Source organism: Mauremys mutica, unplaced genomic scaffold (assembly GCF_020497125.1).
Source record: "Mauremys mutica isolate MM-2020 ecotype Southern unplaced genomic scaffold, ASM2049712v1 000363F_np12_subseq_1:178050_obj, whole genome shotgun sequence".
NCBI lineage: Eukaryota > Metazoa > Chordata > Testudines > Geoemydidae > Mauremys > Mauremys mutica.
This window is the reverse complement of record NW_025422924.1, coordinates 104,491-129,408: the sequence shown is the minus strand read 5'-3', so window position 1 is coordinate 129,408 and position 24,918 is coordinate 104,491. Positions and strand designations below refer to the sequence as shown.

General features: G+C 51.1%; 1 non-coding gene across 1 annotated transcript; it reads right to left on the bottom strand.

Moving 5' to 3' along the window:
* Positions 1-1,467: 1,467 nt before the first annotated feature.
* On the bottom strand, positions 1,468-1,554 carry TRNAN-GUU. Its single transcript has one exon. It is a non-coding gene; the product is annotated as a tRNA-Asn (tRNA).
* Positions 1,555-24,918: the final 23,364 nt, after the last annotated feature.

Below are 24,918 nucleotides of genomic sequence, written 5' to 3'. Positions count from 1 at the left end.
CGGTTTTACCATTTCCACTTGCTAAACTCCCTCCCAACCTTCTGGGCTTCTGGAGCAGGGGACTGAGCCTGAGCCGAGACACGGACACTGCAACTTTACAGCCCAAGCCGCATGACCCTGATTAATGTGACACGGGCCAGTCGTGGGTGTTTCATTGCACTGGAGACGTAGCCTAATGTTATGTCTGCACTGCGATTAACACACCCAGGGCACCTGTCGCAAAGCCCGGGTCAGCTGACTCAGGGTCATGCGGCTTGGGCTGCAAGACTATAAAATTACAGTGCAGACAGATGGGCTTGAGCCCAACCTCTGAGACCCCACGAGGGGTGAGGGTTTCCGAACCCAGGCTTCAGTGTGAACAGAAATATCTGCACCACAGTTTTTAGCCTCTCAGCTTTAGCTTCCTGAGCCCACGTCAGATGGTCCAGGCCAGCCGTGCTGCCATCTTTATCCCAGGAGAGATGGACTCTAAGGGTACGTCTCCATTGCAATGTCAGCCCAGGTGTGGCACGCTGTGCTCAAAGCAGCACCTTGGATGTCCCATATTCACCACTCTCATATGATGATGATGATACGGTTTGTACAAAGTCTGCCTGGTGAGGTATCATTTCAAAAGTCTTGGTCTGTTGAACCTTAATATTGTGTTGGATTGTGTGTGTAGCATTGGCTGGGAAGTTTTGCTCTGTGTGTGTGACTGAGATGAGGTTGGGAAATGCCCACCACCAGCCTTTCAGGTGTGACAATGGAGGAGCCAGACTCGCTGCTGGCCCATTAAAGGGATCCACACTGCCAAGGACTATCCCAGGAACCGTGTACAATGCAGACTTCTCCGAGATAGCACAGAGACAATGGACACTGCTTGGCTCACATCCTAGCAAAGGTACTTCCTAGCCAGTTGGAAGAAACTATGAAAGGGGGGGTAGAGACATTATGAGTTGGCCTCTCTCCCCCACAACTCAACAGCTGGAAACACACCTGGACGACAAAACTGATTCAGAAATCAGAAGAGAATAATAATAGTACATTCAAACCAAAGTCCCCAAACAGACTAGTAGTGGTTTTTCAGCAGAAAATTTTCAGTTTGGGGAATTTTGTTTTCTGTCAGACTTTGCCAAGGGAAGCAGAGAGAAAATGGTTGAGTTGTCTCCTTCAGAACAGCTTGGCCTAGGCACTAGGTCTGGTTCACTGTTGTGGCCTTGCTCAGGTTGGGGGTATTTTAATTATTTGGGGAGGTCCCAGGGTGTTTGGGGGAGATTATGAGGCTGTTCCCTTTTGAGATAAAAACTAAGAAATGCAGGACTAGAGAATTTTTTTTAGAAATCTGGGATTTAGATATTTTATTTGAAGCAAGGGGGGAGTGGCAGCTGAGATTCTGAGAAGGTTTTTGTTTGCAAGAAGCAACATTGTTTGATCTGTCATTGTACCAAGGGAGGAGATGGTTGTCTGTAAAGGAGAACGAAGACTAAATGCAGCCCATGAGGATGGGATTTGAACCCTGCGTGCAGAGCACAATGGATTAACAGTCCATCACCTTAACCACTCGGCCACCTCATCTGAGGTGCTAAGACAGGGACAGGAGGAGAAATCTAAGGCCGGCAGAGATAGGGCCACTAAGGAGTTTTTAAATACTAAGCATAAGCAGGGGCTGAATGAGCTCCCCCATCACATCTAGTGAGGAGCTGGGGGAGGACTTCAGGAACAGGCCGTGTTTGCATAGACACCCCTACTCTGCCTAGCTATGCAGCATGAGGGGGCCGCTTCCCCAAAATGACCAGTTTGGGATGGTGGTGGGTTGCAAATCACTTTAGCATTGAGTGGAATGAAATGTTATTCTCCTTCCTGTACGAGTGAAGGGCAGCAGAACGTACCTAGGCCGTCCTGACGGAGGGGTGGGTGGGTGAGGAATCGCTTTCATTGGACTGCAGAGAAGTGAATGAGGACGTCACCCTAACCCAGTGGGCCCCAAACATTTCACACTGCGCCCTCGTATCCATGGCTGTGGCCCCTCGGAAGCCGCGGTCAAGAACCGGGGCTGGGAGTGGGGCCGTTGCTTGCTGGGGAGAGGGGTGCGGACAGGGGTAAGGGGGTCGAGGCCGGGCTGGGAGCCAGGGGCCCAGGCTGAGGGTGGGGTTGGGGAAGAGCTGGGACAGATTGGGGCTGAGTGGGGCTCCCTCCCTGCCCTCCATGGGGGCTGGCTCAGGCCCTGAGGTGCCCCCATCAATCTTCCTCTGTGTCCCCCTAGGAGTCACGCCCCACATTTTGGGGACCACTGACCCCTACTCGCTAAGCAGGGGCAAGTGATGCCAAAGCCCAGGGAAAGGGAGAACAAGTGCGGGGGCCCCAGCACTGGAACCATGACCCCCCCCCTTCTATGTGTGGCTCCGCCCCCTTCCACACCTTCCACCCACGGCCCCACCCACTGTCACCTCTGTTCCACCCCTTCCCCCACTGGCCCCACCCTGTCACTCCTTTACCCCGGCCCCGCTGCGGCCCCGAGACCAGAGAAGCTCTGTGCCCTGCTGCAGCCCCCGGGCCGTAGCAGGGAGTGGGAGCCCCTCCAGCCCTGGGGCCCACATGGGGGAGACTTTTCCAGGGGGGCCCAATTTGGCCAGGGCCCCTAGTCATGGGCCCCACTGTCCCCTTGGCAATGCAAGGTTTGGGGAGGCTGAGCCCCCCCGAGCCTCCATTACGAGCCGCCCAGGCTACCTCTGCTCAGTGGGTGGCCAGTCTCCCTGTGTCTCTGCTGTTCGTGCTGGGGAGCCTGGCCGGCCTTAGGGGTGGGTGTCCCCCGGCAGCCGCCCAGGGCTCCAGGGGGTCAAAGGGCACCGTGTGGCCGCTCAAAGCTGCTCACTGCTCTCCCCTGCCCCAATGCTCCTCCGTGGCCCCACAGTGGATGGGGGAAGCGAGGAGCAACACTATGTGCTCCCTGCGTCCTGGTCACTTTCCCCACCGGGGCTGGGCTGTGAGGGAGCATCAGAAGCTGCTGCTCTCTGCCCTCCCCTGACGCAGCCCAGCTGAGGAACGTGACCTGGATGCAGGGAGCTCGGATGATGTCCCTTCTCGCCCCCCTGCCCCTGCTAGGGAAGGCTGCTGTGTGGTGTCTCCATGGCTGCACTTTCAGAGATGCAGGTTTCTCTCTCCCCTTGTTCCAGGGGCATCCTACTAGATAAAATTGAGCAAGAAATGCTTCCCAGGGGTTATTAGGACTGGAATTGCTATTTTCAACAGCCATTGCCATTTTTTTCTAGTTTTGTTTGTTTAAAAGGAAGACAGTGATATTGCACTGGCAAATTCCCCATAGAAACAAAGAATAATAAAGGCACCTCAACTTTTCCTCATTGATGGAGGACAGTCTTATAATATGGATCCAGATCTCCTCCAATCACACAAGCTGAAAATTGTTCCACTTTCCTGCAGTTCCGTAACCATGCGGGAACCAGGCCTGTCTGTGTTCTGTGCACATCCAAAATCCCTGCTGAATGACCCGCCCTGGGAGCAAGTTACCAGTGACCCAGGGCTGGGGCGGAAGGAGGGTGCAGGTGTGTGGGGGGAGCCCAGGGCTGGGGCAGCAGAGGGTGTGTGGGTGGGGGAGCACTGGTGGGGAAGGGGGAGCCCAGGGCTGGGCAGCATCGGGTGTGTGTGGAGGAGAGCCCAGGGCTGGGGCGGCAGGGGGGTGCGGGTGGGCGGGGGGCAGAGCCCAGGGCTCGGGCAGCAAGGGTTATGGGGGGGAGCCCAGGGCTGGGGTGGGGGCAGCCAAATTTTTTTTTCCTTGGGGTGGCAAAAAACCTAGAGCTGGCCCTGCCTCCACCCACCGTGAGATAGGCAGGAGCGGATCATTATTATCCCTACTCGAAAGAGGGAGAAGCTAAGGCTGAGAAAGGAGAATTGACTTGTCTGAGGTCACACAGCCAGTCAGTGGCAGAGTTGGGAATACGATCCCAGAGCCCTAATTTTCAATATACCTGCCCCTGGAATTTTCCACTACATACATCCGACAAAGTGGGTATTCACCCACGAAAGCTCATGCTCCGAAACATCTGCTAGTCTATAAGGTGTCACAGGACTCTTTGCTGCTTTTACAAACTAACCATCAGATCTTGAATTTCAGACATTGAATGACCTGAATAAAGTGCTCTGTGATGAGCTCCAGACCAACAACAATGACAGTAATTATTCAGCAAGAATTTGAGGAGAACTGCAATGTCAGAGAGAATCATGAACTGCTCAGAGACCATTAATGTAGAGAAGCAGCAAAATTCATCAAACACAGAACTGGTTCTGACTTATTTCCTTGGTCTTAAAAGAGAACAACAAGGACCTGAGTCTCCTCCCTGTCAATAACCCGCTGCTCAGCCAATCAGGGTAGAGACTGAGGGCGGGAGACTGAGGGTTCTCACCAGAGAGCCCAAAGGATGGCCCAGGTCACTGGTGGGGATCACGGCCCAAGCACTATTTCAGCCCCACATTTTTGAGTGGACCTCCCACAGTGGGAGCTGCAGAGCACTCCCCCGCAACACAGCCACACACACACACACACACCCCTCTCCTGGTGTTGGGAGGGGAACAGGAGAAAAGACAAAAGAAGCAAGAGATGAAGAGAAAAGAAAGTGAGGGATGGATGGAGGAAAAGGTGAAACAAAAAGCACAAACCCCAATGTCTCCAGTGATTCTAAGGGACAAAATCCTAGGTGTGCAATAAAATTCTGCCTCCTTAAGCTCGTGTTTTCCATGCCTAGAATTCAACTGTCACCAGATGGATCAGACTGAACAGGTTTCAAACCTCCAGGAGGCTCTTACCTTCTAAACAGGGACGGCTGTTTTCTACTAAAATCATGAAAAGGGAAGGAGAAAACTCGAAAGAGGTTCCTCCTGGCGCTCACGTCCGTGAACCCGAATACTCTCTCAGTCCTCAGAGAGAGACCTGGAGAAGGAGACTTACTGACGCAAAGCCACAGGGGTCTCTGAGGTTTCCCTGGCCCCTCGCCCTTGTCCTGCCTGGCTGATGTCAGCATCTCTCTGTCAGGTCACCACCTCCCCACCACCTTGGACCAATAGTCTGAGGTCCTGCAAAGGCCTTTGTGATGTCACTGCCACACCCCTCCCTTGCTGGGCTAATGTCCTGCCCCTGGCCAGGCACTTTGGAGGTTTGAGCTACTCCCTGTGGATCACCTCACTCCAGGAGCGTTCGTTCTAGGCAGCAAGCCGGCTAGACAGGAAAACATCAGACGCTGCTCCCAATGTTACACTCAGTTTTTCAGAAATTAGTCGACTTTATGGCCAGAAGAGACCATTAGAGCATCTAATCTGACCCCCTGCATATCACAGGCCTCCTGTATGACACAAGAGCTACTTTTGGGGCAAACACATTCCAGAAAGGCATCTAGTCTTCATGAAATGACATCAAGAGATGGAGAATCCACCACTTTCCTTGGTAGCTTGTTCCTGTGGTGAATCATCCTCGCTGTTGAATATTTGAGCCTTAATTGTAATATGAATTTGTCTCTTTTCACCTTCCAGCCACTGGGTCTTGTTATGCCTTTCTCTGCTCGATTCAAGAGCCCTTTAATACCCAATCTTATCTCTCCATTAAGACACTTCAATACTTCAGTGAAGTCACCTTTCAATCTTCTTTTGATCGGCTAAACAGGTTGAGCTCTTTCAATAGCTCACTAGAAGGCATTTTTCTCCAGCCCTCAGAACATTTGGTGGCTCTTTGCTGTCCCAAACTCTAATTTCGCAACATCTTTTTCAAACGAGGACACCAAAACTGGAGGCAGTATTCCAGTATCAGTCTCACTGATGCTGTGTCACCTCCTGTGACATTACTGACATAATCTGTAACTGTATAGATCACCGTTGCGACTGCTGTTCTATATTTGCAGCCAATATTGTAGAAAGGTTGTTGTGTAAGGGGTCTATGGAGAGGTTCTGATTGGCTGATTATAATGATGCTATCTCTAAATGTGTATCATTTTTGTAGTTGACATTATGAATATTGGTTCTATGCTGCCCGTATTTCAAAGTTGTGCTCTGCTTAAAGGGAACACCTGAGAGATGATGGTGTCAGTTCTGCCTAGCCTGCTTGATGCAGGTTAGGCAAATGTAAGAACCACTATACTACAGAAAGTCCATTACACTGCCCTGCCCTGCCCTGCCCTGCCCTCAAATTCCCTGCACTTTGGTGGTGCTCACCCTGGCACACACTGATGGGCGAACCTGGAGAAACTGGCAGCAGCTCTTTGATGGGTCAGCTGGAAGAACAGAGGACTGGAGCCAGGGATCAGGAAGTCGTCCTTACATCACCCTTGTGACTCTAGCTTGAAGGGGAGCTTCTTTTTCTTCCCCTTGCTGAGAAGCAGCAAGAGAAGAAAGAAAGGTCCGGTAGGCCAACTGGGTGCAGAAGCCAATGCTGCCTTTTCCTGCAGTGAAGCCCAAAATGAGGGACTTGCATTGAGTAAAGGCAGTGCTGTGCTTCCAGGAAAGAGCCCACTGCTGCAGGAAGAGGGATGAAACAGCCTGGGATTGAACCAGGGACCTTTAGATCTTCAGTCTAACGCTCTCCCAACTGAGCTACTTCAGCACCTGCAGGGGCCTTTTTTGGGCTGCTGCTTCTCACCTTGGAGTTTATTCTCCATAAACCATCTCTCCAGTCAACAATGGCCAATGCAAGACAGACATCACTTGCTATTTTAGCCCTTGGAAACATCATCAACTAGTCTCTGGATCTCTCAAATGCTGCGCTTCCGTTCATGGGGGAAAGGCGAGAGACGCGACCTTTGAACAAAGGGCCTGGGGTTAACATCCTAACGCTGTCTGTCTCTGACTGTAACACTATTTAATACCGGCCCACCCTGTGCTGGTGAGTGCTCCATTGCTAGATGTTAGTACATTTCAGTTACTGTCAAAATTAAAAGTTTCTATATGCTTAAAAGAAATGATTTTTTAATTTGCTTATATATGGCATGAATAAATACAGATTTACACATCCTAGCATGAACATTTATTGTCTTATATGATAGAGAAAATCATGCATCCAAACTGTGCATCGAAATCATGAAATGAGCTACAAATGCAATAAAAATAAGGTATTCAATGGTTTAACATATGGAGCGGGGCTGGGGGGCACTGAAGACACTTCTTGCCTGGGATGCCACTTGGTCTAGGGGAGGCCCTGTCAGGGAAAGCAGGAGTTAGTCTCACACGCCTATTTCCAGGCTGTAATCAGTGGGCGCCCTGCTCTTGGGGAGGGATCGCGGTAGCCCAGACTCAGGGCTGGAACAGGCCCCGGAGTGAGGGGACGGCTGCCTGGTTTGCAGCGCTCTGATGTCTCAGACAATGTGTCTCTCCCAAAGCCTCAGATCTGCATCCCCAGAAGGTTCCTGCGCTGCATCCGCTCCTTTCACAGTCTATAGCAAGGAGCAGCAGCAAGGGTGAGGGATGAGCCATAGGCACTAGGTGGGGGGCAGAGGCTTCAGGAGGAAACCCAGCCCCCAGAGTAGAGGGGGATGGGAGGCTTTTTCTCTCTCCTTAGCCACGGGCTATAGCTCCAAGAGCTCTGTGAAATGCCTCCCCGCCCACAGCCTGGGGAAGGGGAAGGAGTCTCAGGTTCTAGCTCAGGGTAATGGAGTAACATTCAGGGGGATGCAACTGGGTCCGGGCCAGCCCCCATGGGGGTGGGGAGGAGGAGCCACCCAGCTCCACTCTTGGCTCCAGCCCCAGCTCTGGCCCCTGCCTCAGCCCCGGCCCCTGCCTCAGCCCTCTTACTCCTGTCTGTGTCCCTTCCCCCGTAGCTGCGGCCCCACTCCCAGCCACGACTCAGGGGGAGCATGGACAGGGGTGGGGGGCATGACCCTGAAGTGCTTTGGGACCACTGATCTCAGTGGTGGGACAAGGGGGTTAAATCTTGGCAGAGACCCCCAAAGGGCAGGTGTGGCTGCTGTCTGGCTGCCTGGGCCCAGACAATGGTCACAAATTCTGTCTCCTAGCAACCGATGGCCGGGGCGCACCTGCTGCAAGAGGCCAGCTGGCTGGGAGGAGTCGGAGAACAAAGAACGAGCTGGAGGCCAGGTGAGCAGGTTGCCAGGGAAACAGGACAAAGGACAGATGAGGGGCAAAGGGCTGGCTGAGTCGGGCTGTTGGGAGCAAGGAGTCTGCTGGTTTGGGGATTCGAGGGGAGAGCCCAGGCTCTGAGTTTGGGGTCTGCCCAAGATGGACATTGCTGAAACTTCCTGCTTCCTGTGCGAACACAGAACTTTCCCAGGCTGGATCCCAGACCCCTAACAAACCTTCTGTTGTACAGCGCTGGCTGAGAGTCACTGGTGACTGTGGAAGTTGGGGGTGCAGGACTCCCCTTCGGGGGCGGGGGTGTGAGGCTTTCCGAGGTGTCCGATTCAGGTGGACTCACTGCAGGAAGCTCCTGGTGTGGAACAGGGGGGCTGAAAGGTCCAAGGTCAGTCCCAGGAGGGGCTGAAGCCAAGGAGGCTTCCCCCAGTGAGAGCGTCCCCTGGGGGTGTCACACTGATGAGGCTCCTGCCTGGGTTTGACTCAGAGCTGTTCCAGAGCACGGAGCCTGTGTGCCCGTCACAGCCCCCCAGCATGTGACCTGCAGGCTCCACTCTGGCAAAGCTCCCTGTAAATCAGAGACAAACTCCCCCCTTCTCCCAGTTACTCTCCCCTGCAGAGAACCCAGAGCAGCTCCTGCCTCGCTGGGTCTCCTGCCAGCCACAGCTGGCCAAGGAGCTGCCCGAGACGTTCCCCGGGGCTCTGGATTTATCATCTCGCAACGACTCGATTCAACTTGCTCAGGTTAGAAAGAAAGTTGGTTTTTTTTATTGTGAGCCTGAAAATTGCCTCCGGTGTGAAAGTCAGAGCGGGATTATTTCACGCTCACGCACCCTTATCACTATTGAAGGAGTAAAGGAACGTGCAAACCAATGAAGCCTTAACGTGTCATTTGCATCCTCAAGCCTTGTGCCTGTGTCAGGATCTCAAGGACAGACAGAAATGTTACCCGGTGTCAGGAGGAGAGAGGAAAGCACTTCCCCTCGTGTATTTCCCCAGGCTGTTGTGCAAGGCAGCAGAGGTGCTTTAGGGCATTTTCTGTCACTGATTTTTTTCATTGGTGTGGGAGGAAAGACTTAGACCTGCCAACTTTGTGACCCTGTGAATGTGAAGTGACCAAGTATTGAGTTAACAATGATGCTGTTGCACAAGATCTGACTGGAACTAGAAAACAAAAAGTCCTTAAAGTGGAACTCTTGGGTGAATAGGCCGATCTGATTTGTATTCAACCTTGGAAGGCAATAGACTGTTACATTGGGCAGAACAGCCTGGTTTGGTTTGGTTGGTTCATGGGTTGGCTGCTTTCCCTGATAAATTGCAGAGGGTTCAGAGAAGAGCCACAGGAATGATTACAGGCTTGAGCAGGGAGAGGAGTTTAAAAAGAAACTGAACCTTCCCTGCTCCTGCCGGCTGTGACTGCTGAGGACATTTTCCTTCTCTACTCCAGGGTCTCTCTTCTGCCAGATTCTCAGCAAGTCAGGCCCCCTGCAGACTATGGCAGAGCAGTTTGGTATGAAGCTGCAGGACTCACAATGTAAGAGTGCAGCTGCTGTAGCACCTTGACTGACCATGGGCTAAATCCTGCAGCCCTGGCAGCCCAGGATAACCTCCCACTGGTGGTGATGGGAATTTAGCCTTTGTAACGATCTGCTGGTACCTGAGCTCTCAGATGTGAATTAAACTGGGGGCAGACACAGCTCTATCCAAACAAGTGAAGGATGTAAGTGAAAGAGCAAAGCTGGCCCTGGGGAGCTGCTGCAGTCTCATAACCACAGCTGGAAGGGAACAGAGGGAAAACATCTGGAGCAGCACCGAGAAAAGAAAGTTTGTCAGTGAGATCAGTAACAATAAATGTGAAGTGAAGGAGTGCTTTCTCCTCTGTGCCGACAGGTTTGAATTGTGTTACTGTACTATGAGATAAAGCTTTACAATATCCTGCTTTAATTTCAGGATGGGTCAGTAACCATAATTAGTCTCTGTAGAAGTGGGACTTTCAAAATTCCCAAGGAATTTAAGGGGTGGGGTTCACGGTTGGTCACCTGAGGGCAGTGCAGTAGAGTTCAAACCAAAGACCAGAGAGGCGAGAACAGGGATTGTGGGACACCTCCCTTAGGCCAATCACAGCACTGTAATCGACCAGGGTGTCTACACTGGTACCGTGGCACTGTAGACCCGGGGTAGAAAGCTGTACACCTCTCGTTGGGAATCCCTCTGATTTACCGTTTTTACAGAGGGTGAAATGACAATTTTTCCTATCCCTGCCCTGTTCCTGCTCTTTGTTATAGTTCAATATATTTTAAATGAGAAAAATGGTAGTAAAAATATCTGCTCTCCAGCACAACTTGAAGCAACATCAGAGCAACTGGGAATGAAACAGTTTATTTCCAAAAGGGGAACTCAGTGATTAACAATGGCTTTGAAATGGTGGAACAGTATAACCGTGATGCTCAGGGTTTGTTTAGACTAGGAAAAGTGATGGCGTTTAGGTCAGGTCAAGGGGAAAGCTAATGCCAACCACTGCACCTGGGCTGCATCTGTTCTACAACTGTAATTGTCTTTTTACATCAAGATCATTAACTTGAGCAGCCAACGCCATGTACAGCCCTAGTGGATGTCAGGCACAGATAGATTTTGCCGCAGTGTACCTTGTTGGGATCAAACCTCCAGGAGCATTCCTGGCTCAAAAGGAAAGGAGTTGATAGAAAAGATCACAGGACTGACCCCAAAGAAGGGTGAGCTGCAAAAGGCAGAAGCAGGCAACTCATCTGGCAGAGCTGAGAGACCACAGTGAAGATGGTGCGAAAATCACAATGTGGGAATTAGAAAATGTGATTTTTTTTTAAATTTTGCCCAGCCCTAGTCAAGAGATTTATTACAGTTCTCTCTCATGTGGATTTTCTGATGTCTGATAAGGACAGAGCTCTGATTGAAGCTTTTCCCGCACTCAGAGCATGTGTAGGGCGTCTCCCCTGTGTGGATTCTCTGATGTCTGATAAGGTCTGAGCTCTGATTGAAGCTTTTCCCGCACTCAGAGCATGTGTAGGGCGTCTCCCCTGTGTGGATTCTCTGATGTCTGATAAGGGCAGAGCTCCGCTTGAAGCTTTTCCCGCACTCAGAGCATGTGTAGGGCGTCTCCCCTGTGTGGATTCTCTGATGTCTGATAAGGGCAGAGCTCTGATTGAAGCTTTTCCCGCACTCAGAGCACGTGTAGGGCGTCTCCCCTGTGTGGATTCTCTGATGTCTGATAAAGTGTGAGCACTGATTGAAGCTTTTCCCACACTCAGAGCATGTGTAGGGCGTCTCCCTTGTGTGAATTCTCTGATGTGTGATAAGGTTTGAGCGCTGACTGAAGCTTTTCCCGCACTCAGAGCATGTGTAGGGCGTCTCCCTTGTGTGAATTCTCTGATGTCTGATAAGGTCTGAGCTCTGACTGAAGCTTTTCCCGCACTCAAAGCATGTGTAGGGTGTCTCCCCTGTGTGGATTCTCTGATGTCTGATAAGGGCAGAGCTCCAATTGAAGCTTTTCCCGCACTCAAAGCACGTGTAGGGTGTCTCCCCTGTGTGGATTCTCTGATGTCTGATAAGGGCAGAGCTCCAATTGAAGCTTTTCCCGCACTCATGGCACATGTAGCGTGTGTCTTCCAAGTTAATTCTGTCACTTGAAATAAGGTCTGAGTGGCTACTAAAGTTTTCCTCTGGCCTCTGCTGAGTCTCACAGGCTTTTGTTTTTTCTGGGAGTGCATAACTCCCGGAAACATTCCATTTGAATCTTCCTGATAAAGTTCCATGTGGTTCTCCTTGCTCAGCATCTTCCTGCTGGGGTTTCTCCTCCTCATTCTGACTCACCATCCCATCACCTGATGGGAGACAGAGAGAATCCAGACATAGATCACTCCCTTTGCCAGAAAGAAAGAAAATCTCAGAGAGAGGAATGGTAAAAAGGGATGAACAATCCAAAATAAGTGTGGGAGAGATCAAACCTATCAGGTGCTGATTTTCCTCAAACCCTTCCACAGAGGAGAGAGGATGGCATCAGTTTTGGTCTGCATCTCACGAGAACACTCGGGGGAAAGCGAGACTGGGGAGGGACCTGCTGCCAGTTGTCAGTCAGAATAGGAGGGAAGCCATGAGTGACATCTGCCATAATGATTCCACATCTGCAGGAGACAATCCTGAACTTGGGGAGCTCACAGGGTCTTTGTAGGGCATCCCAAATGTTTCCTGCATTCCCGCACAGTTGTTAAGTTGGTTTAACCAATTCCTCACCTGTGAAGGCAGCTCTTGGAAGCACTTCTTTCTCAGAGCCCTGGAGGTCTGGGACCCACGGCCTCTTCCCCTCGTTCCAGCTGCGAGATCACATCAGGTTTGGAATTTGGAAACCCTACTGCAGGCAAAGAAAACCAGGGAGGTCAGTGGAATTTGTGGAAAACTTGGCACAAAGAATATTCCATGGTTTTAACCCCCAGCTCATTTTTAAGCACTAACATCTCAAGGCCAGCTTCCTTGGCTCCAAGTGGCAGGAGAGTTATTATTATTATAAATCATATACATTACCTTAGTGCCTAAGGACCAACTAACAGTGGGTCCCCATTGTGCTCGGCAAAGTACAAACACAGAATAGTAGATGGCCCATGCCCTGAAGAATTTACAATCTGAATAGACAAGACAGACACAGAGTGGGGGAAGGGGTAGAACCCACTGTTAGAATAGAGATATTCAGGCCTGCCTGTAAAGTCTATAGTTTAAGAACTTAGGTGTATTTTTATCACTTAGCTACTTACAGGAGTATGAAAACAAAGAATCAAAATCACTGTGTGTATTTGTAAGGGCCTTCTCTTACTGTGACAGTCTGAAGCCTTGTTCTTAGGCTAAGGCCTTTGGCTAAGCAGCACGGGCAGCCATAAGCTAGGAAGCGAAGGGTCACATCCTCACATCCCAAACCAGTCACACTGAAAAAGACGGTTACTCACCGTTGTAACTGTTGTTCTTTGAGATGTGTTGCTCATATCCATTCCAGTTAGGTGCGCGCGCGCCGCGTGCATGCTCGTCGGAAGATTTTTACACTAGCAACACTCGGTGGGTCAGCTGGGTGCCCCCTGGAGTGGCGCCACTATGGCACTGGATATATACCCCTGCCAACCCATCCGCTCCTCCGTTTCCTTCTTGCCGGCTCCGCCGACTGTGGGGATGGAGGGCGGGTGTGGAATGGATATGAGCAACACATCTCGAAGAACAACAGTTACAACGGTGAGTAACCGTCTTTTCTTCTTCGAGTGATTGCTCATATCCATTCCAGTTAGGTGATTCCCAAGCCTTACCTAGGCGGTGGGGTCGGAGTGAGACGTCGCAGAATGCAAAACTGCTGAGCCAAAGGCTGCATCGTCTCTGGATTGTTGAACCAATGCGTAGTGTGAGGCAAAGGTGTGAATCGATGACCAGGTAGCCGCCCTACGTATTTCCTGGATGGGGACATGAGCCAGGAAGGCGGCAGAAGAGGCCTGTGCCCACATAGAATGGGCAGTGAGATGGCTAGCAGGAACGTGAGCCAGTTTGTAGCACGTTCTGATGCAGGATGTTAGCCAAGATGAGATCCATTGGGAAGAGACCAGCATGCCCTACATACGGTCTGCCACCGCTACAAAGAGCTGGGGTGAACGCCGGAAGGGTTTTGTTCTCTCTATATAAAAGGCGAGAGCCCTATGGACATCCAAAGTATGTAGTTGTTGTTCCCGGCGCGATGAGTGCGGCTTCAGGAAAAAAACTGGGAGGAAAATGTCTTGATTGACATGAAAAGCAGACACCACCTTAGGGAGGAAAGAGGGGTGTGGCCGCAGGTGTACCTTGTCCTTATGGAAGACCGTATAAGGGGGATCAGCTGTCAAGGCATGAAGCTCCGAGACTCGCCTCGCTGAGGTGATAGCGCAGGTGATAGCGACCTTTCTTCCAGGAAAGGTAGAGCAGGGAACAGGTGGCCATAGGCTCGAAGGGGGCCCCCATAAGCTTGGTCAACACCAGGTTTAGATCCCAGGTGGGGGCTGGGCGACGGACTTGGGGGTACAACTGTTCCAGTCCCTTAAGGAACCTGGAAACCATGGGGTGAGAAAAAATTGAACAGTCACTTTCGCCTGGGTGGAAGGCGGAAATAGCTGCCAGATGAACCTTTATAGAAGAGACCGCCAGGCCCTGCTCTTTGAGGGACCAGAGGTAACCCAGGATAGTAGGGATAGAAACCTGCCCGGGGACCAAGTTACTCTGATCGCACCAGTGCGAGAAACGCTTCCACTTGGCGAGATAAGTCATCCTAGTGGAAGGCTTCCTACTTCCCAAGAGGACCTGTTGTACCGAAGCAGAGCAGCACAACTCCGATTGGTTCAACCACGCAGGAGCCATGCAGTGAGATGAAGGGACTGCAGGTCTGGGTGGTGAAGCCTGCCGAAGTCCTGTGTTATGAGGTCCGGCCACAGTGGCAGGGGAATCGGATCCGCCACTGAGAGGTCGAACAACAGGGTGTACCAGTGCTGCCTTGGCCATGCTGGAGCAATGAGGATCACGTTGTCTCTGTCCCTGCGGAGCTTGAGTAGGACTCTGTGAATGAGCAGAAACGGTGGGAAGGCATAGAGTAGGTGCCTCTTCCACGGGATCAGAAATGTGTCTGAGAGGGAGCCTGGGAAGCGCCCTTGGTAGGAGCAGAACACCTGGCATTTCCTGTTCTCTCGGGAGGCAAAGAGGTCTATGCGGGGAAAGCCCCACCTCCAGAAAACGGAATGGATGACGTCGGGACAGATTGACCACTCGTGAGACAGGAAGGACCTGCTGAGGCGATCTGAAAAGCAGACACCAAAATAGCGGGAATAGAACCCCTTGCCCCTCATGTCCTCTGGCACCTCCTCTATGGCTCCCAGATTTAGGAGCGCATGGACCTCTTGTAAGAGGAATTGCTCATGAGAGGGGACCAAGCAGGGAGGAAATGGGAGAGGCGGTTGAAGAAGGAGGAAGAACGATCTGGCAGGGAAACTGGTGGGCCGTCCTTGGACGTCCCATCAAAAGTTTTGTTTTAGCCCCGTAGGTGGTTTAGGGGGCGCTTGACTTTGGTTTCCCTGAGGGCCAGACTGTCTCCACCGATTCCCCCTGCCGTGCCGTCTGGATGTATCCTGACGCGGCCTAGGCTGGTTATAAGGGCGGTATGGTTGGGGCGTGAAGGACCTATGTTGGGTCACCGGTGTGTGCATACCCAACGAGTGCATTATTGATTGTCCTTCAGGCTCTGCAACCTGGGGTCGGTTTTGTCCAAGAAAAGGCCCTGGCCCTCAAAAGGCAAATCCTGAATTGTCTGCTGCAATTCTGGGGGAAGGCCTGAAGCTTGTAGTCAGGAGATGTGTCTCATCGTTACCCCGGATGCGAGTGTTTTGGCTGCCGAGTCCGCTGCATCCAGAGAGGCCTGGAGGGAAGTTCTTGCCACTTTTTTACCCTCCTCTAGTAGGGCCGTATACTCTGCGCGGGATTCCTGGGGAAGGAGTTGTGCAAACTTCCCCACAGACACCCACGTATTAAAATTATAACGACTTAGGAGGGCCTGCTGGTTTGCCACCCTAAGTTGGAGGCCTCCAGCCGAGTAGACCTTACAGTCGAGGAGGTCCATGTGCCTAGCCTCCTTCGCCTTAGGAGCCGGTGCTTGCTGGCCATGATGCTCCCTGTGACGTTATTGATATAAATGGGAATCATATAGAACATGGGTTGCAACCAAGGTCCGGTGGTGGCACCAAATCCTAAGTAAAGGGGGTCATATAAGGTGTCTAAGACCAGGTTCTGGGTTGCTGGTTATGATTATGCTGTCTGTATGTCTGTGTATCATTTTGTAGTTTAAGTATAAGTATTGGCTCTATACTGTCTATATTTTGTATTATGCTCTGCCTCTGGGAAGTGTCCCAGACAAAGCTGATGTTAGCCCGGCATAGCTGGCTTGATGGCCCATTAAAGGGCCATCAGCTACACAATTGACCCATGGAGAGAAGGCAGACACGCCTTGTGACTCAGCAAAGTATGCAGGGACTGGCCCATGTGACTCCAGACTCCATATTTTTGCTGTAAGTTTCCACCGTGAGGACAAAGGGATTCTTACACCTGGAAAAGTCTATATAAGGCTGATGCATCATCTCCATCTTGTCTTCAATCCTGCTTCTGACCTCTGGAAGGACTTTGCTACAAACTGAAGCTCTGCACGAAGGACTGTTGACCCATCCCAGCGGGGGATGTTCCAGAGACTTATAATCTGAACCTGCAGTTTACTCCAGCACTGCTGCAAGCCTGAACTAAGAACTTTGCCATTACTGTATGTAATTGATTCCATTTAAACCAATTCTACCTCTCATCTCTACCTTTTTCCCTTTGTAAATAATCCTTTAGATTTTAGATTCTAAAGGATTGGCAACAGCGTGATTTGTGGGTAAGATCTGATGTGTATATTGACCTGGGTCTGGGGCTTGGTCCTTTGGGATCGAGGGAACCTTTTTCTTTTATTGGGGTGTTGGTTTTCATAACCATTCATCCCCAGGACGAGTGCACTGGTGGTGATCCTGGGAGACTGGAGTGTCTAAGGAAATTGCTTGTGTGACTTGTGGTTAGCCAGTGGGGTGAGACCAAAGTCCTTTTTGTCTGGCTGGTTTGGTTGGCCTTAGAGGTGGAAAAACCCCAGCCTAGGGCTGTGACTGCCCTGTTTGAGCAATTGGTCCTGATTTGGCACTCTCAGTTGGGTCCCGCCAGAATCGCTCCGTCACACTCCCGTTCGTTCACGGATTGGACAACCAGGGAGCAGGGAGGCGGGTGGGTGTAGAGATATTCGTACCCCTTGGAGGGGACCATATATTTTCTCTCTACTCCCCTAGCTGTAGGTGTAATAGAAGCTGGGGATTGCCAAATTGTGTCTGCATTGGCTTGAATAGTGCGGATGAACGGGAGAGCCACTCGAAGGGGCGCATCCGCAGATAATATGTCTACGACAGGGTCCTCTATTTCAGCAACCTCCTCCACTGGCAAATTAATGTTTTGTGCTACTCTCCGCAAGAGGTCTTGATGGGTCCTGAGATCAATAGGCGGAGGACCAGAGGAGGATGTTCCTGCCACTGCCTCATCAGGAAAGGAGGGGGAGGAGAGGCCCGGTACCAACGGGTCCTGAGGTGGGTCATGGACCGGCGGAGCACCATCTGCATCAGGTGGAATCTCCGGGTCTGCAGATTGAAGTGGATCTTCGTCCGTGCCTGCGGGAGGAGGATGGCTTACAGTCGCTTCAGGAACCCTGTGCTCTGAGGGGCCGGAGCGTTGAGCCACAAGTGGGGCACCTTGGGCCTCGTGATATGCCCACGGAGTCCAAAAGGCCCATCGATGAGGACCTTGCTCCTGGCTTTGTGCCTCTGGATGGTGGCACGGAATATCAGATGCCCAGTCCTGGTGGTAAGAAGCACTCCCAGCCTGGGACGACATTGACATGTGTCTCGAAGGCCACGGCGGGGCCGAGAGACCCTGGTAGGTACTGCTGTTCCTGACGTTCAGTCCCGGGGCAGTACCGGTGAGCGGTACCGGTCTTGTCGGTGCCACGAACGAGACCGGGACCTTCTACCGTGCCGGTGCCGGGAGGTCGACCAGGATCTTGAGTCCCTGTGCCGGGAGTGACTGCGGGACGCACGGTACTGAGATCGGTACCGAGAGCCGGATCAGTATCAGGAGTATCTGTCCGGTGACAGAGATCTTGAAAGTCTCCGCGAGTACGACCGGTACTGCGATGGAGAGCGGTGCCGGAACTCCGAGCAGTGCCGGAATTGGGAACGGCAGGAGCAGGAATGTCTCCGAGACCGCGACCTGGAAAGATGTCTCTCCGGTGGACCGACGGAAGGAGGCCTTATCAGGGCCAGCTTGCCGATGGATTGGATAACCTGCACCGGTGGTGCCGGGGGTTGAGGCTGCATCGACTCCGTCAGCGCGATGAGTTCTCTTGCCGTTGAGAAGGTCTCCGGCGTACAAGGGAGAGTGAGCTCGACCACAGCATGAGCTGGGGAGCTATGTGGCACCAGACTCAATGCAGTACCGGAATTGATGGTGCCGTGCTACGAGGAGCTGCCAACTGCGTTGCCGGTGTTGGCGGTGCCGCAGCAGTTACCGGGATCCGACGGATGGACTTTGATGTGTGCTCCTTCTGCAAGGATGGGGTCGGAGCAGTACGTCATTTCCCAGTCGGGGAAAGGGAGCAGTGCCGGGGAGCCGGTGCTGGCAGATGCCAGTGCTGGGAGTCCTTTTTGGTACTGGAGCGATCCGGTGCCAAAGGTGCGCTCCTCATCGATGCAGGTTGGGTGGACGGTGCCGGCACCGCAGGACTAAGGGCCGATTCCATAAGGAGCTGCTTTAGTCAGAAGTCCCGCTCCTTCTTCGTTCTTGGCTTGAACGACTTGCAAATTCGGCACCTGTCTGTCAGGTGGGATTCTCCTAAGCATTTTAGGCAGCAGTCATGAGGATCCCCCACTGGCATCGGCTTCTGGCACACCGAGCAGGGATTAAATCCCGGTGCCTTGGGCATGAGCCCGCACCGGGTCGGAGGAAAGGGGGCTACTCCCCCAATCCCCCGCTTAACTATATACACTAACTATGAAAATACGTACTAAAATTAACTATAACTACAAGAACTTGAACTATATACACGATAAAGAGTAAATAACTACAAGAAGCTAGGGATGTGGAGGTCAGCAAAGCCACTCTCCACTGTTCCAATGACCGTCCACGGGCGGTAAGAAGGAACTGAGGGGCGGATGGGTCGGGAGGGGTATATATCCGGTGCTATAGCGGTGCTGACCCACCGAGTGTTGCTAGGGTAAAAATCTTCTGACAAGCGTGCACGCGGCGCGCGCACACTTACTGGAATGGATATGAGCAAGCACTCAAAGAAGATCTATATTTACCCTGAGGATATGACCCCTGCTAGGGGCAATAATGAACTGAGAGACCTCCCAAGGGCTTTGTTAGGCATCCCAGATGTTTCCTTCAGGCACTTACAGATTCTGGGTGGTTTAATGTTTCCTCACCTGTGCAGGGAGATCTCAGGATCTCTCTTTCCTCTGAACCTTGGAGGTCTGGGACGCATGGCTCTTCCCCTTGTTCCAGCTGGGAGATCACATCACGCTGGAAAACTAGAAACCCTGCTCAGATGAAAGAAAACAAAGGAGTTCAGTTGATTTCATAAGACTTGGGCATAAAAAAAACATTCTATTACTTTAACTTCAGTGCTTAGTGTGACCTGGTGGGCCAGGGGCAGTTCTCACTGAAAATGCCAAAGTTAGGGCAGGCTGAAAAAAGGGAGAGCAGATGCTCCCAAAAATGGTGGTTAACACTGAAGTTAAACTCACCGACCAGTCACAAACACGGGTTATCGAGAAGCTGAAAAAAGAAATCACGCAGCCCCCTTTATTGCATCCAAGTTCTCTGGCTCCTAATCAGCAGCTAGGTCCAGTACAGTGAGAGGTTATTTAAAAACTCTGCTCACATAAACAAAGTGTTCTTCTGACCCCAAAGGGTCAGCCACATCACCAGGTCACTATAGGTTTGGATATTACCCAAAATTCCATCCTTCCAGACAATCCTTTAGCATCTAAACTAAGGGCTTGGCTACACTTGCAAGTTGCAGCGCTGGTAGAGGCTTTCCAGCGCTGCAATTAGTAACCGTCCACACCTGCAAGGCACATCCAGTGCTGCAACTCCCTGGCTGCAGCGCTGGCTGTACACCTGGCCAGGTTGGGGTGTAGCGATTGCAGCGCTGGTGATCCAGCGCTGCTCATCAAGTGTGGACACACACCAGCGCTTTTATTGGCCTCCAGGGAATAAGGAGATATCCCAGAATGCTTTTAACTAAATTACTTTCTTTGTTTTGTTATGCAGCCTCTCTTTGTTTTGTTGTGAACTCCGAACGGAGCTCCGTTGAACTGCTTATCTAAAAAACAAACACTGATCACAGCAAACAGGAGCTATCTGTACCTGGCTGTGAACGATCAAATGAGAGGCAAGCAGTTTGCTTGACAGAGAAACAGCGTTGGATGCAGGCTGTTTGCAATTAAGACTAAGGGTTCGCAAACATTTTGTGATTTTTCAATCCAGGGAAGCTAACACACAGTGTTGGCTCCAAAAATCCACTCTCTCTATCTTCCCCGCTCCCTGTCACAGTACACCACAGGGAGTGAGTGTAACAGCGGGGAGTCCGTGTTGGAGGCAGGCTGTTTGCAATTAAGAGTTAAGACTAAGGGCTCGTGAACATTTTGTGATTTTTAAATCCAGGGAAGCTAACACACAGTGTTGGTTCCAAAAATCCACTCTCGCTATCTTCCCCGCTCCCTGTCACAGTACACCGCCCTCCACCCCCCTCTTTTGAAAAGCACGTTGTTGCCACTTGAATGCTGGGATAGCTGCCCATAATGCAGCACTCCCAACAGCGCTGTAAATGCTGCAAATGTGGCCACACACCAGCGCTGGTAGCTGTGAGTGTGGCCACACACCAGCGCTGGCCCTGCACAGCTGCACGACCAGCGCTGTAACTCCCAGCGCTGCAACTTTCAAGTGTAGCCAAGCCCTAAAGGTTTAAAGGAAAGAAAGACAGAAAGAAGTTAAATGGGAAAGCAGTCAGATAAATTACAAAATGGATATATCAGGTTCTTAGCAGTATTGGTGAGTTGCTGGCTTGAAAGTCCGTCTGGAACACATCCACAGATTGGATGGGTCATTCAGTCCTTTGTTCCAGGGTTCAGTTTGTAGAGAAGGTGCTCCAGAGGTAGGAAGGGGGATTGAAGACAAAATGGAGATTATGCAGCTGCCCTTTACATTCCTTTTGCCGTGTGGCTTGTACTTCCTGTGTCCCAAACACAAGCTTCACAGCACGTGGCATGGAAAAGCCTTGGAGTTCTCATTACACAGGCATACCCCGGCATGTCTTGCTGACTCAATAGGTGTATCCCCTTGGTCCTTTCCATGGGCTCATTGTACGGCTGATGACCCTCAATGGGCCCATCAAACAGGCTAGGCAGTGTTGATGCTAATATGTCTGGGGGTGTCACCCAGAAACACTGCACAAGTCTGGAAATACAGATATACCCTACATATCTATAACTCACAATACAAAGGTGATACAAACATAGAAACAAAATTATCATACGTGGAAAATCATAACATTTTCACTGACACCTGGCATGGCATATCTAGCACGATTCATTGCAATTTTATCAGATTATAATATTATTTTATTATTAATACCAAAGTGTCTCACAATTCCATCCAGTGTCACACTTGGTAAACCAGTGAATTTCCAGGACTAGTTCCCCAGGTCCTTGAAGATGCCGAACACTGTGCTTATGAGGGATTGAAATACCCACATATCTGCTGGGAACACACACTCAGACACTGTGTCAGTCTACACCCCTGTGTTCACTCTTCTAGAAAATTATGATCAATTTTGTACACAGTATGGCTTGTGAGGTATCATTTGAAAACGCATAACCTACTGAATATTATCCTCCTGTTAAAATGTGTAGTAACACTGTATGTAAAGTTATGAGATTTTACTGTATGATATTACTGAAAAAGTTACAATTCTGGGAAACACCCACAGAGCAGTTCCTCAGAGACAGCAAGGCAAACAGCTGGTCAAAGAGCCATTCTCCTGCAGGGGGAAGGTGTGAAGAAGACATTTACATTCCATCACAGGGACCTCTTGAAGCTGTTGTGGAAAACGACCACACGATTGATTTTGAATCAGCTCAGCCTGAGGCTCTTTTCTTGGTTAAAAGTGCACAGGGGGCAACAGCTATTGGAATACTGTCCCCCTGAGCTAAAAATCACACAAGCCTTTTAAAGCTTAAAACCCCAAACAATGACACATACGTTGCACGTTAGTTTCCTTATTTGGAATATATTGCAAAATATGATGCAGGTCAAAAGCAAGCTGAACAATCAGTTTCCCATATTCGGCCTTTCCTGTTATCATTATCACACCTGGTGATTATGGGAGCAAGACTCTGCATGTCTCAAGAAATGTCACTAACCAACCTAGGCCATTTTCACATGCTGGGGTGCAATCCAGAGCAGTGAGGAGTTGTGTCATCTGTAATCCTGGGTGAGATTCAGTGTTCTGCTGCTGGAGATCCCCTGTCTGGATACTCCCAGCCAGCATTCAAGGACGCACCGAGAGGTTCAGAGACAGAGAGAGTGTCCTGGGGAAGCTGGGAACAGGAAGCATGGGCCGGTGGGGTTCAGTGGAGAAAGGGAACAGGAAGGGCAGGGATATCACTGAATGCAGGATCTCAGCAGTGCTAGATATCAGGATAGCACATAGTGCAGCCCATTGGAAAAACATAATCCCAACTATACATACAGAATGATGGGGTCTAAATTAGCTGTTTCCACTCAAGAGATGGATCTTGGAGTCACTGTGGATAGTTCTCTGAAAACATCCACTCAATGTGCAGCAGCAGTGAAAAAAAAGCGAACAATGTTGGAAATAATTAAGAAAGGGATAGATACGACAGAATATATCATATATCATATTTGTAAAAACAGCAAATGAATCAATGATACACCCACCTCTTGAATACTGCATGCAGATGTTGTCGCCCCATCTCAAAAAAAGATATATTGGAATTGGAAAAGGTTGAGAAAAGGGCAAACAAAAATGATCTAGGGGTATGGAACAGTTATGCCAGACCTAACCCCCAGTTTCACTTGAGCAAACAGGAGCTATTTGACACTGTGCGATACGGCTCCTGTGCTCTGTTCCCGAAGTGTTCTGCAGCAGGGGAGGGTCTGTGGCAGTGTGTGTGTGTGTCACTGGCATATTGGGGTGATGCTGAAACAGGACAGAGTAGAGGTGGCATTGTGGGGCTGGCGTGAGCTTTATCTCTTCATTTCCCCTTCCAAGAACCGAGGGGACAGGAACCCTTACCCAGTGAGGTCACAGTCTCATAGTTCTGCTGCATGACATCCCAGTAGAGGGCTCTCTGAGTGGGGTCCAGCAGAGCCCACTCTTCCCTGGTGAAATGCACAGCCACCTCCTCGAAGGTCACTGGCCCCTGAAAGAGCAAGAGTCCAACACTCAGAATCTCTTTCCCCACTCACAGCCCCACTATTTGTGCCAGAGAGGAGCCAATCAAATGGAAGCTCTGGGTGGATCGCAGTCAACAAAGTCCCACCCCCACCCCGCTCAGCGTATCCAGCAAATACCAGGGTGAGGGGACGAAGAGAAAGCCCCTTGTCCTCTCCCAGCAGATCCATCACACCCCTACTGGCCACCAACTGATACAGGAGATGGAGCCCCTAGCAGGGTCCAGGGAGAGCTCCCTGGTAGGAAGCCCAATAACCTCCTCATTGTGAGGAGCGGGATATGAAGGGAGAGGCAGCTCCAATAAGCCTGACTCATGGATGCCCCTTTCATAGCTCACAGCAGCCGCTGGTTAGTGAGCTCAGGCTCCAGCACTGGGAGTCTGGTCAGTTTGACTAGCTCCATGTAGGTGGGCTATTTTCTTTCTTCACAAATTAGGGCATTTCCGCCTCCCAACCTCCTGGGTCTGTTCCTAGAATCTAGGCCACTTATTAAATAACTCCCAGCGGGTTTGCCACAACCCTGGCCTCCTCCTTTCCCAACGCTGTGAATTTCCTGCCCCGCTCCAACCTCCAGACCAGACTGTGCAAACCTTCCATCTCCGGTGTATTTGCTGTCCCTCTCCTCCAGCAGGAACCCACCAGCAACCCCCCGATAATCTCTACCTGAGTTGGCTCCACTGCAGCCATTTTCTCTTCCCTGTCCCACGTCAGGCTGGGATGACCTGGAGCAAGACATGGACGTCATTCTGCAGCCTGTCTGGGGGAGAAGAGCAGTTGTGGGCATTTCAGAACCGGTTTTAGTTAATTTCACATCAGAATTCCCCCAGGCCCTTTCCCTGCAGACAGACACCCTAGATCCTGCCATGCTGAAAATTCTCAATCTGTTTATTACAATGTAGACCTGGCCCCTCCTGCCAGGCTAAGCCCAGACAAATTTTTAACCTCCCTTCTCCCTCCCCTCACCCCCTAACAAAGTCTCTGAACACAAGGATAGAAAAGAGCAGAACCAAAGGAGTCACTGTGGGGGATTCCCTCGGACACTGACCCCACGGCAGCTACACCCAAGCAGGGGGAATATGGAGTCAGGAATTGGCTTTTCCTCTGTCTGATCCTTGTTTTGTTCACTGGAAAGTGGTTCTGCCCAGGGATGCAGCAATACATGTGTCATTTCTTCCCACTGCCCCTTTCAGTCTCTCCTTCCCCTGTCCTCTCTCCCTGCCCCTCTGGCAGGGACAGTCCCATTCCTGGGGGCTTTGCTCTCCCAGGGCTGGATTTTCTCCTGGCAATTGCTACTGGGAGGAGAAATGAGGAGGGGCTGTTTGTGCAGAGTCACTTTCTTGCCAGACCCCAGCACTTTCCCTGAGGTCTGTCAGTTACCTGGAGACTCTGGCTCAGAATTTAGTATTAACAGGGCCCAGGGCTGCCTAGGGGGCTAGGACCAACTGGAGAAAGTCATCCCCTGGGCCAGGCAGAGAAGCAGCTTTAATTCAGGTCACTTCCCAGCACAGAACCCCGCTGGGGGAGCAGCAGCTGCTAAGCCTGGTCTCCCAGATCACAATGGAGGCTGCAGCATCTGACCCAGGAAGCTGAACCCCAGTATCCTGAGCAGAGAGGGACAGAGCGTCTGAGCAGCTTCCCTCCTTTAGCTCTCTGGGGAGAGCAGCTAACGAGAGCCCCTCCTCACAGGAAGAATTGCTGATCTCATTTCCCCCACTGTCCATCTGGAGTCACTCCTTG